This window comes from Marmota monax, unplaced genomic scaffold (assembly GCF_021218885.2).
Source record: "Marmota monax isolate L192 unplaced genomic scaffold, Marmota_monax_Labrador192_F-V1.1 WCK01_AAM20220418_F8-fsc00149, whole genome shotgun sequence".
Lineage (NCBI taxonomy): Eukaryota > Metazoa > Chordata > Mammalia > Rodentia > Sciuridae > Marmota > Marmota monax.
This window is the reverse complement of record NW_026693170.1, coordinates 931796-941005: the sequence shown is the minus strand read 5'-3', so window position 1 is coordinate 941005 and position 9210 is coordinate 931796. Positions and strand designations below refer to the sequence as shown.

General features: G+C 49.4%; 1 protein-coding gene across 2 annotated transcripts in view; it reads left to right on the top strand.

The window, feature by feature from the left end:
- The first annotated feature begins 4263 nt into the window (after window positions 1-4263).
- Window positions 4264-9210, top strand: part of Arhgap35 (Rho GTPase activating protein 35) — a 121623-nt gene continuing 116676 nt past the window's right edge. The window contains exon 1 of one of the 2 annotated variants that reach the window (XM_058582940.1): window positions 4264-4480. The gene's annotated coding sequence lies outside the window, so the exon portion shown is untranslated. The remainder of the gene's footprint in view (window positions 4481-9210) is intronic. The other variant, XM_046455442.2, reaches the window with a different exon arrangement.

Here is a 9210-nt window from a genome sequence, read left to right as displayed (position 1 = left end):
ATACTCAGCGCGTGCCCACCAAGTGTCAAGCGCGGGGCCTGGCAGCTGTTGCAGCTGTGGATCGGAGCATCCCCACCTCCGCTTTCTTCCTCGTGATTGGCTGCTCTTCGAGCCAATGGCGAAACAGTTCTCGGTTCGCGGACACCTCAGGCAGCTTCAGCGAGAAGCCGCTTCCCCAGTTCGGCTTGTAGGCGGCGCTGTGGGTTCACCAACTACTGAGTCACGCACAGACCTTGTCCCCACCCTCTCTGATTCTTTCAGACTCTCAGGAATGGATACAGAATGTCTCCCAGCACCTTCACCCTCTCTGCACAATTCCTCAGTGGCTTTTTCTGCCTGTGCATCTTTCCCAGGCGGTTTCAGAGCCCCACGCCCCGCCTGGTGCCTCCTCTGGCTCTCTAGCTGGTGTGACCTCCAGCCATTCGGGCCCCCAGGGCAAAGCTTGGGAAATCTTGATACCGGCCCAAGCCAGCAGCCGGCACTTCTCTGGGTCGGCTATTTGTTTACTCGATTGTTTATTTATCCTGGAGTGGAGGCTAGCCGGGTGCGCGGGGGTGGCTGCCCGCAGGGAAGCCTGCTTCCTGTCGTTGGCTTGCTCAGCTGCCATTCGCCTTCTTGCTCACTGGAAAGAATCGCGGAGCTGGGAAGGCCCTCCTAGGTGGTTCCGTTCATCCAACAAAACGCTTTGCCTAAGCCTCTGCCTGCCTTGTTTTTGGATCTGCGTTAGAGACAACTGCCTGGGCTTGCCCTCACAAAACGGAAAAGACCTGTTACAAGACAAGGGTGACCCAGGGTGGACAGGGTTTGGGTAGGCCACTTACATGGTCTGTGGGATCCTGGAGGAGACATCTGACCCAGTCTATTGGGTAAGGGAGAGTCTCCTGGAAGAGGAGCATCTGTGCTAGCAACTGAAAGAAGGGTAGGAGTTAGTCAGTGGACAGGCTTTTTGGCTACCATGCCCACAGTGCCTACCATTCCTTTTGTTGGCATGGGACTCATCACCATTTGCCAGACTTAAAAAAACAACCAGAGTCCCTAGCTCCATAGGAGTAACACACACTGGTGACACCAACACAGAACTTTGTTCCCTTATGAAGTGCTATATAGGTGTGTAGTCAGGTTTAATGATCAATTATGCCACTTTCTGGCTGTATAACTTCTCTATGAATTATAATTTATCCATAATTTTTTTAAGAAAGAGAGAGAGAGAGAGAGAGAGAGAATTTTAATATTTTATTTTTTAGTTTTCGGCGGACACAACATCTTTGTTTGTATGTGGTGCTGAGGATCGAACCCGGGCGGCACGCATGCCAGGAAAGCGCGCTACCGCTTGAGCCACATCCCCAGCCCCAATTTATCCATAATTGAGCTATGAGAATGGAGTGAATATATCTGAAGTGCTTTGGAATATTGATTAGTACAAAGTGTTCACTTATTTATTTATATTTTAGTTGTGGGTGGACACAATACTTTTATTTTATTTTTATATGGTGCTGAGGATTGAACCCAGTGCCTCACGCAAGCACTCTACTGCTGAGCCACAACTCCAACTCCAAAGTGTTCACTTTTATTAAAGGCTGAGGGATCAGGCCAAATCTGAGGCCACTCTCAGGAAGTGATTTCAAGGATAAAACTTGAAAATTAGGTTGGTGTTCACAGGCTCCAAAAGGGGAGAAACTAGGTCCAGAGAGAGGCACTGTCAGTTCACAAATTCAAATGACAGGGAGGACCTGGAACACTTCACAAGTGTTATAAAGACATTAATTTGAGGTGGGAGTATCTAGTATCTAGTACTGCCATCCACCAGCTTTCCAGTTTTTTTTTTTTTTTTCCCAGCAACAGGTTAGTACTGGGGATTGAACCTAGAACCCTCTACCACAGCTATACTTGCAAACTTTTTTATTTCTAAATTGCTGAGGCTAAATTCTAATTTCTAAATTGCCTCAGCCTCCTAAATCACTGGGATTACAAATGAAAGTGATCTTAACATCACTTACAAAGGAGGTTTTGCAATGATAGCTCACACACTTGATCTGGCAGCCATAGTGCTTAAAAAAGTTTTGGGGCTAAATTAATTTTATTTTTGTGGTACTGGGAATTGAACTCAGGCATGGCACATGTTGGGGAAGCCCTCTATTGCTGAGCTACATTTTCAGCCTTTTAAAATTTTGAAATAGAGTCTCTCTAAGTTGCTCAGGGTGACCTGGAACAACATCTCTTTTTTGGAACTGAGGGTTGAACCCAGAGGCAGTTTACCACTGAGCCACATGTCCAGCCGCCCCCCCCCCTTTTTTTGATACCAGGGATCGAACCCAGGGCCGCTTAACTGCTAAATCACATCCCCTTTTATTTTGAGACAAGATCTTGCTAAGTTGCTTAGGGCCTCTAAGTTGCTGAGGCTGGCTCTGAACTTGCAATCCTCCTGTCTCAACTTCTTGAGTGGCAGGATTACAGGTGTGCACCACTGAGCCCAGCCCATCAAATTTTTGATCCTCCTGTTTTAGTTGGGATTAGAGGTATGAAACACCATACCCAGCTAAAAATGCTATATTTTAAGAATGGTAAATAAGAAAATGATAGATGGAAAAGATTTTTAGCCAGAAATGGTATGTTTTAAAACTTGAGCCCACATAATTTTATTTTTTAATGCTTAGAGAACACACTTTGTGCAAGGGATGATTTTTTTTTAGCGCTTTACAAATGTGTAGCAATATTAACTTTACCCGTAGTTTTGCTTTCCCAAGTTTCAGTTATCCGTGGTCAGCCGGAGGAAGATATTAGTATTGGCATTCACATTATTTTTATTACAGACCAGCATATTTATAATTGTTGTTAATCTGTTATTGTGCCTCACTCAAATTAAACTTTATAATAGGTATGTATATGTAGTCAAAAAGAATATATAAGTGTGTACACAGACATACACACAGACACACGGCTTGAGTGGTTTTGAGTTTTGGACCATAGAGACTATTACAGTTTAATTCTGAGGGAGGTACGATTATTTTCCTGCTTTCCCATTTTACAAATAGATGAAGAGACTGAGGAAAGAAATGCAAAATGTAATAGGAAACATAGCCTTTCCTCACGCATTCCTCAAACAGACTTTGTGCCCAGAGAGCTCATCTTCCATAATGCGTACTTCCGGAGGAGTCCCAGAGGAACCCCCTCCTCGATTCTGAGGAATCCAGGTTTACAGCGGTGCCCACTCCAATCACAACTCCCCCTCCCAAACTGACATTTGATTTCCAGTCATTTGCACAATGATAACTTGAAAGGCAGGACTGCATGCAGGACTGGGTCGTCTTTCCTCTGCCCCGGATCCAGTAACCACTGAATCACTCAACAACTTGCACCAACGCGCGCCTTGCCTTCAGATTTTCCTCACTGCCTAGGGTAAGAGCACGCGCTTTCTAGCTCCGCCCCTTCTTCCGGAACGAGGAATTATGAGGCCCGGATTGGGTTGAGGCGGGCCACGCCTCCTCGTGCTCTCCAATCAACTCCCCCGATGGGTACGCTCCCTCCTTCCTAGCCCTGCCCCACCGCCCCACGTTACGTTTTCTTTCTCTCCTCCTCCGTTATCTCGGGGGTTGCGGCTCTCGCGGCAAACCCACCTCTCCTTGCATTTCATTGGCTGGCCAGGTCCCGCGCGAGCAGGATCGTGCCCTTGGTCCCCGCCTCCAAAGCCGGGTCGTGAGTCTTCGCTGCAGCTTTCTCCTAGAAGCTGCGCGAGGCAGTGGATCTGCTGTTTCTGGAGCGCGCAAGGAGGCGCGCGCCTCCCGACAGCCACTCCCTCTGCCTAACGCCAGTAGCAAAGCCGGCTGGAAGCCCATACTGCGCACGCGCACTAGACCACCCAGCTCCCTCTGCCCGTTCGCGGGTGTTCTGGCGTTCAGTCTCGCGCCGCAGAAGCGGCATTTTCTTGGGGCGCACGCGCGTTGCGCTCTTTGCACCCATTCCCAGTACCCGGCTGCAACGGTAGCAGAGAGCTCCTCAGGCGAGCGAGTGCTTCGCCGCTTCCCGCTGCCCGGTGCTGGTCATTCCCTCGTGGCGCGCCCCCTTGGGCCGTTATCCCCCTGCAACGGTCCCCGCGCCACGCACGCGCAATAGCGAGGTGTGTGCGCGCGGGAGCGGCGGCCGCAGGAAGGAGGTGCCGGCGCCATTGCGCGCGAGGGAGGGAGGGAGCGAGCAAGGCTGGTCCGCCCTCCCTCTGGTTCCCGCCCCTCCCCCCTTCCCCTCCCCGCCCCCCGCCCCGAGGGAGAGCCGCGGCGCGGCGGGAGGAGGAGGTGGAGGAGGCGGAGGAGGCAGTCCGCGAGGGAGGGTCCGCTCGGCCCCCCGCCGCCGGAGCCGGAGCCGGAGCCGTCGCTGCCGCCGCCGCCTCAGCCGCTGCAAGACGAAGAGCAGAGGAATATGGCGCCGGGGCCGCCGTCGCCGCGGCTGGGATCGCGAAGGCCGGGGCCGCGCTGAGGGCTCCCAGCTGGTGAGTGCGCGAGCTCGTGGGCTCCGGGCGGCGAATCCGGGCGCCGCCCCGCTGCGGGGTCTGGGGGAGGCGGGGACGGCGGGGCTCCGAGCCCGGGAACAATGGAGGAGGGGGAGGGGAAGGAACGGCCCCCCAGCGCCCCTGGCCCCGCGGTCCCCGCGGTCCCCGCCGCTTCGCGCTTGGGCCCGGCCCGCGAGGCCCGCCTGTCCTTCGGACTTGCCCCTGCCCGCCCCAGCCTTGCTGTCCTTGCGGGTGCCCCCGCCCGCGATCCGTTGGGATCTCGGTGTCTGTCTCGTGTTCCCCCCGCCCCACCTTGCCGGCAGCCACCCTACTCTCGATTCTGCGCCCCTCGTTTTCCTTCTTCCGTGCCTGGTAATACCCTTAGCCCCTCCTGGACTCTGCAGTGCTTATGGGACCCACCTCCTCCTCAGTGACCCTTCTGCATCCCTTGATTCTGGCTCCCACTCGAAGATCCATGACTCTTCTGCATTCTCTTTTATTTTGCTATCACTACCCTCCGGTTCTGTCCCTGGCCCCTTCTTTGACCTATCCACTATTATTCCTGTCGTAGAATGTCTTGGCACTCCTAGGAGCTGTCCCTTTAGGACCTGCGATCTGCCGCCTTGGTGATCCCTCTGAGTCCTGTTGATTTAGACACTGCTGCCTCCGGTTCTGTCCCTTGAACTTAATTTCATCTCTTTCAGGCCCAACTATCCCCTACCCGCATTTCTGTTCTGGCCCACACAGAACCTGCTGCACCCCGAGAAACCCCTTGACTGTCTCTCTTGACCCTTCTCTGACTTGGATGCACTATATTTGCTGCCTCCTTTTACCAGTTCTTGCTTCTGTTTGCTATTCAGACCCTTTCCTCCCTTCCAGATCTTTTCACCTCCCACCTCTGCCCCTTGCCTGAGCTCAGAATTTGCAGTCCTTCCCTGGCTGCTTGATTTCTGCCTTTGCCTTCCCCCGAAGCAGCCTCATCCTCATTCTCTGACCCTGCAGATTTCTCATTTCTGCCATTTACTTACCTGACCTCTTTCCCTGGCTCAGTGGCTGTCATCCTTGGCTCCTCCCCACCTTCATTTTGGCACTCCCGTGAGCTGCTCCATTCATTTGCTCTCCCTTCTTTGGCCTGACCCCCCTTCAGTTCCTTTATGGCTGACACCTGCTTCCTGCCTCCTCTTTGCCTCCCCCAGGCCTCTCCTCCCCATTGTGGCCTTTCTTAGACTTGCCTTTACCTCTCAACTCTGACCCATCTCCCAGCCCCTTCCCATTCTGCATGTTCAAGACCTGCCTGCAGAACCTTTCCACCTGCTCTCTCCTCTGGTTTGTTCAGCTCTGCCCCATCCTCTTATTTAGTACCCACCCACCTCATCTGGCCCTTTTTGGAGCTGTCCACTAGCCTGTATATTTTTTGACTCATTTTTAACTTTCCAACACTGTCCCTCTTGAAGTGGTCCCCTTTAACATGGTCTTGTTGTAAGGGCATTCCACCTGGGTCTCTCTCTATTCTAAGTTTTCCCCCTGACATTCTCTCCCTTTAATTCAGCTGTCATTGTCCACTCTTTGTGTATTTGTCCTTCCTCCCCTGCACTTACCTTCTTTTTGAGTCCTCTTTCCCCCAGTTCTGACATTAAGGTGTTTTCTTAATTTTTCCTTCTTATTCCTCCCATCCCTTCTCAGAGCTGCCCCAGTTCTTTGATAGATGCTCACTCCCTTTTGATGATTCTCCCAGGCCCCTTCCTTTTTGGCTTCCTTTTCCCTTTTCAACATTTCCCCCCTTTTCCCTCATAGTCTGTCAGGCTCCTCTTGCATCAGACCTGCTTTTCCTGGGTCCCCACTGTGGCCCACCCATTCCCCATTGAGGACTTCCCCATTTCAGGCATGTCTGCCTCTCCTGATTTTCATTCTTCACTCTCACTGGTGAAACAGGGAGTTTTCTAGGCACTGGGAACTTCAGTGGCTTCAGACTCTCTCCGAGCCCTGAGCCTGAGGATTTATTTTTTCCCCCGGGATCCTGTGAAATCTGGTAAATAGGTGAGGGTTGGTTAGTTACTGCTCTTGGGAGCCTAAGAGTGTCTCCCCCATTTCTCCCACTTCTATTTAGCTTACTGGGGGGAGTAGATCTCATTCCATTACCCCATTTTCTTTCCTGTGCTCTGCCCCTGCCCCCCCCTTCAGATCTCTGGGCTTTGCAGCTTTGTGTCCTTAGGAAAAGGGGACTGCAGCTGCTCACAGGTCTTTATTCTCTTTCTCACTTACCCTCTCTCCTTCTCTGAGCTGTTGCAGAGAGATGGTTGTACCCTCTTCCGCCTTCTACCTCCAAGTCAGTGCCCCATGGGAGAACTTAGGAGTGTGTTTTTTGTTTTTTGTTTTTTCCAGCTGACAATTCATATTCTTGTTTTACCCCAGCCAGGGAAATGCCAGTTCTCAAGTGCTCCTGGATCCCAGGGGGCGATATGGTCATTCTTGGTGTTTACTGCTCAGGGCCTACAGAAGCTGCAGTGTGTCTTGCCTTTTTTAATGGCCTTTGGTTTGCCCTGTGACCTTGGGGGAAGGGCTGGGCAGGGTGGGTTTATTTCTTTTTCACCTCTGCCCAGGGTAGATTCCAGCTTCCTTGTCTTCAAAATAGTGAGGGCCTGGGTTTGGAAAGCACTTTGCGGTTGTTTGTTGAAAGAGAGAGTGCCAAGTGTCACTCAGATTTCTGCCCTCTGGTATTGCAGGCACTCCCAGCCACAGGAGCTGAGTGCCTCTGGGCAGATCCACAGTGAGTTCAGGAGCTGGTTGGCGTTCAAGGGTTGTGTGGGTGAGCCCTCACATTCCCCAGGCCTTCTGGGGACCTCACTGGGTAGAGTTAGAGAGGGGGTTTAGGAACTAGCCAACATGAGTCAGCTTTGGTCTTATTATCTGGGAATTGTGCCTTCTCTACCTTTCCTGGGCTGTTTTTTTCTGTAATCTTGCAGTGGGTGTGGGCCTTAGGAAATCCATTTGGAGGTAGAGATGGCTTTTACAAAAAAGCCATCCAAACATTTCCCTCCTTTAACTTGGGAGAGAGGACCTTTGGCTTGGCCTACGTTTATTTATTTTATTTCTTAAGTAAATCAAGAGCCTGATTTTTTTTTTCCTGTGGCCTAGGGCAATTGCATATTAAAGCAGCTATCCAGCTGTGAAGGAACATTTACTGGAAGGGCTTTCTTAACTGAGCTATGTTCAGACTGTTTATTTCAGCACTTATTTAGAAATAGTTCTGTGTGAACACATTTGAAATAAAGAACATGTACTGTCATCTACACAATTTGAGTGCTTACCTATTAAATGTTGGCATTTGTATATGAGATAATAAATCTGTAGCACTCTTTCAACTAACTTTTTAGGACTTAAATTTTCTGACAAGCAGAGTCTCGTAATTTTAATGATCTAACTATGGCATGTATTTTCATCGTTATTGACTTAAAGAATTTTGGTTCATTTCCAGTGTTGAATCTTTGGCCTTGTGTGTCACGATTAATTTGCTGAATTTAGTTTGTGTTCCTCACATTAGTTTGGTAGTTGTTTTTATTCTTAATATGGAGGTGACAGCTAATTAAGAATAAAAACAACTGTTTATGCAGTATACTTAAATTTGTGTTCCAGAGTTTTAATATCATTGGCAGCATAAAAAGTTTCTGCATGCTCAAAGCTTATGTTTACATAATTGTAAGTGAGGAGACAGAACAAAGAGCTGATTTTTCTTCCTAAGCTGGTAACTGATGTTCCAGTGACAGATTTCTCTGATGGTAGCAGAGGCTCCAAACCCATCATTGACATCTGCTTTCATGATGGAATTGAGTGCTACCGAAAATCTGGGGCAATAGCCTTGGCCTTCTGGAATGGACACTGTGCATATGGGGTGAAGTATGAGAGGAGGTGGAAGTAGACAACTATTTTCAGCCTATTTAATGTGACTTCAGGGTCTTTTGCCCTGTCCAGACTTTTAAAAATTTGCCAAACCTGCCTTCATTTCTTTCTTTCTTTCTTCTTCTCTTTTTTTTAAACTAACCTTCATTGTTTAAATTATCCTCTTATTTAAAAACTATCCCCATTTTCTAGTACCCGTTTCCTTTTTTTCTTGGCATGGTGCAGGCTATAGGATAATTAGATCAGAAAATGGTCATTCCTCGAAACCAGACAAATGGAAGAAGTTGTCGGGTTGCAGATCTCTAGGCCTGATGTTGACTTCTGACAAAAGTCAATCTGAGAGAGGTGAGGGTTGCATAGATAACTTATCAGATGCACTAGAGCCTTCTCTAGGAGTGTGTCAGTCGGTGATGAGGAAGCATGTCAGTCATGTCAGTACAGCTGCAGGTGGAGAAGGTGGGGGTGGCTGAGTGGCTGTGTGCCTTGTCTACTCTGATCAGCTTTCTTGCCTTTGGCTGCAGTCTTTTTTCTAAGGCCTTTTGCAGGGCTTTCCTGTGATCTGCTATGACTGCTATCATTCACCACATAGTAGTCTAAATAGTGTCTTAATTTACCAAGTGTGACTTGATTAATCGTGTTTAATCATCATCATGTTTAAAATTTCTTGTTTTTACAATATGTAAGATAGGTAAAATTGAGATTCTTTGCATGAAGGGGAAAGGTAACTAGCAGAAATGGCTCCTCTAACCCCTTGGGTTTGGTGGTCTCTCGATTTGGAAATCAGTGCCTAGTCTTAACCTCCTTATTTACAGGTGGGAAAATGGAAGACTTGC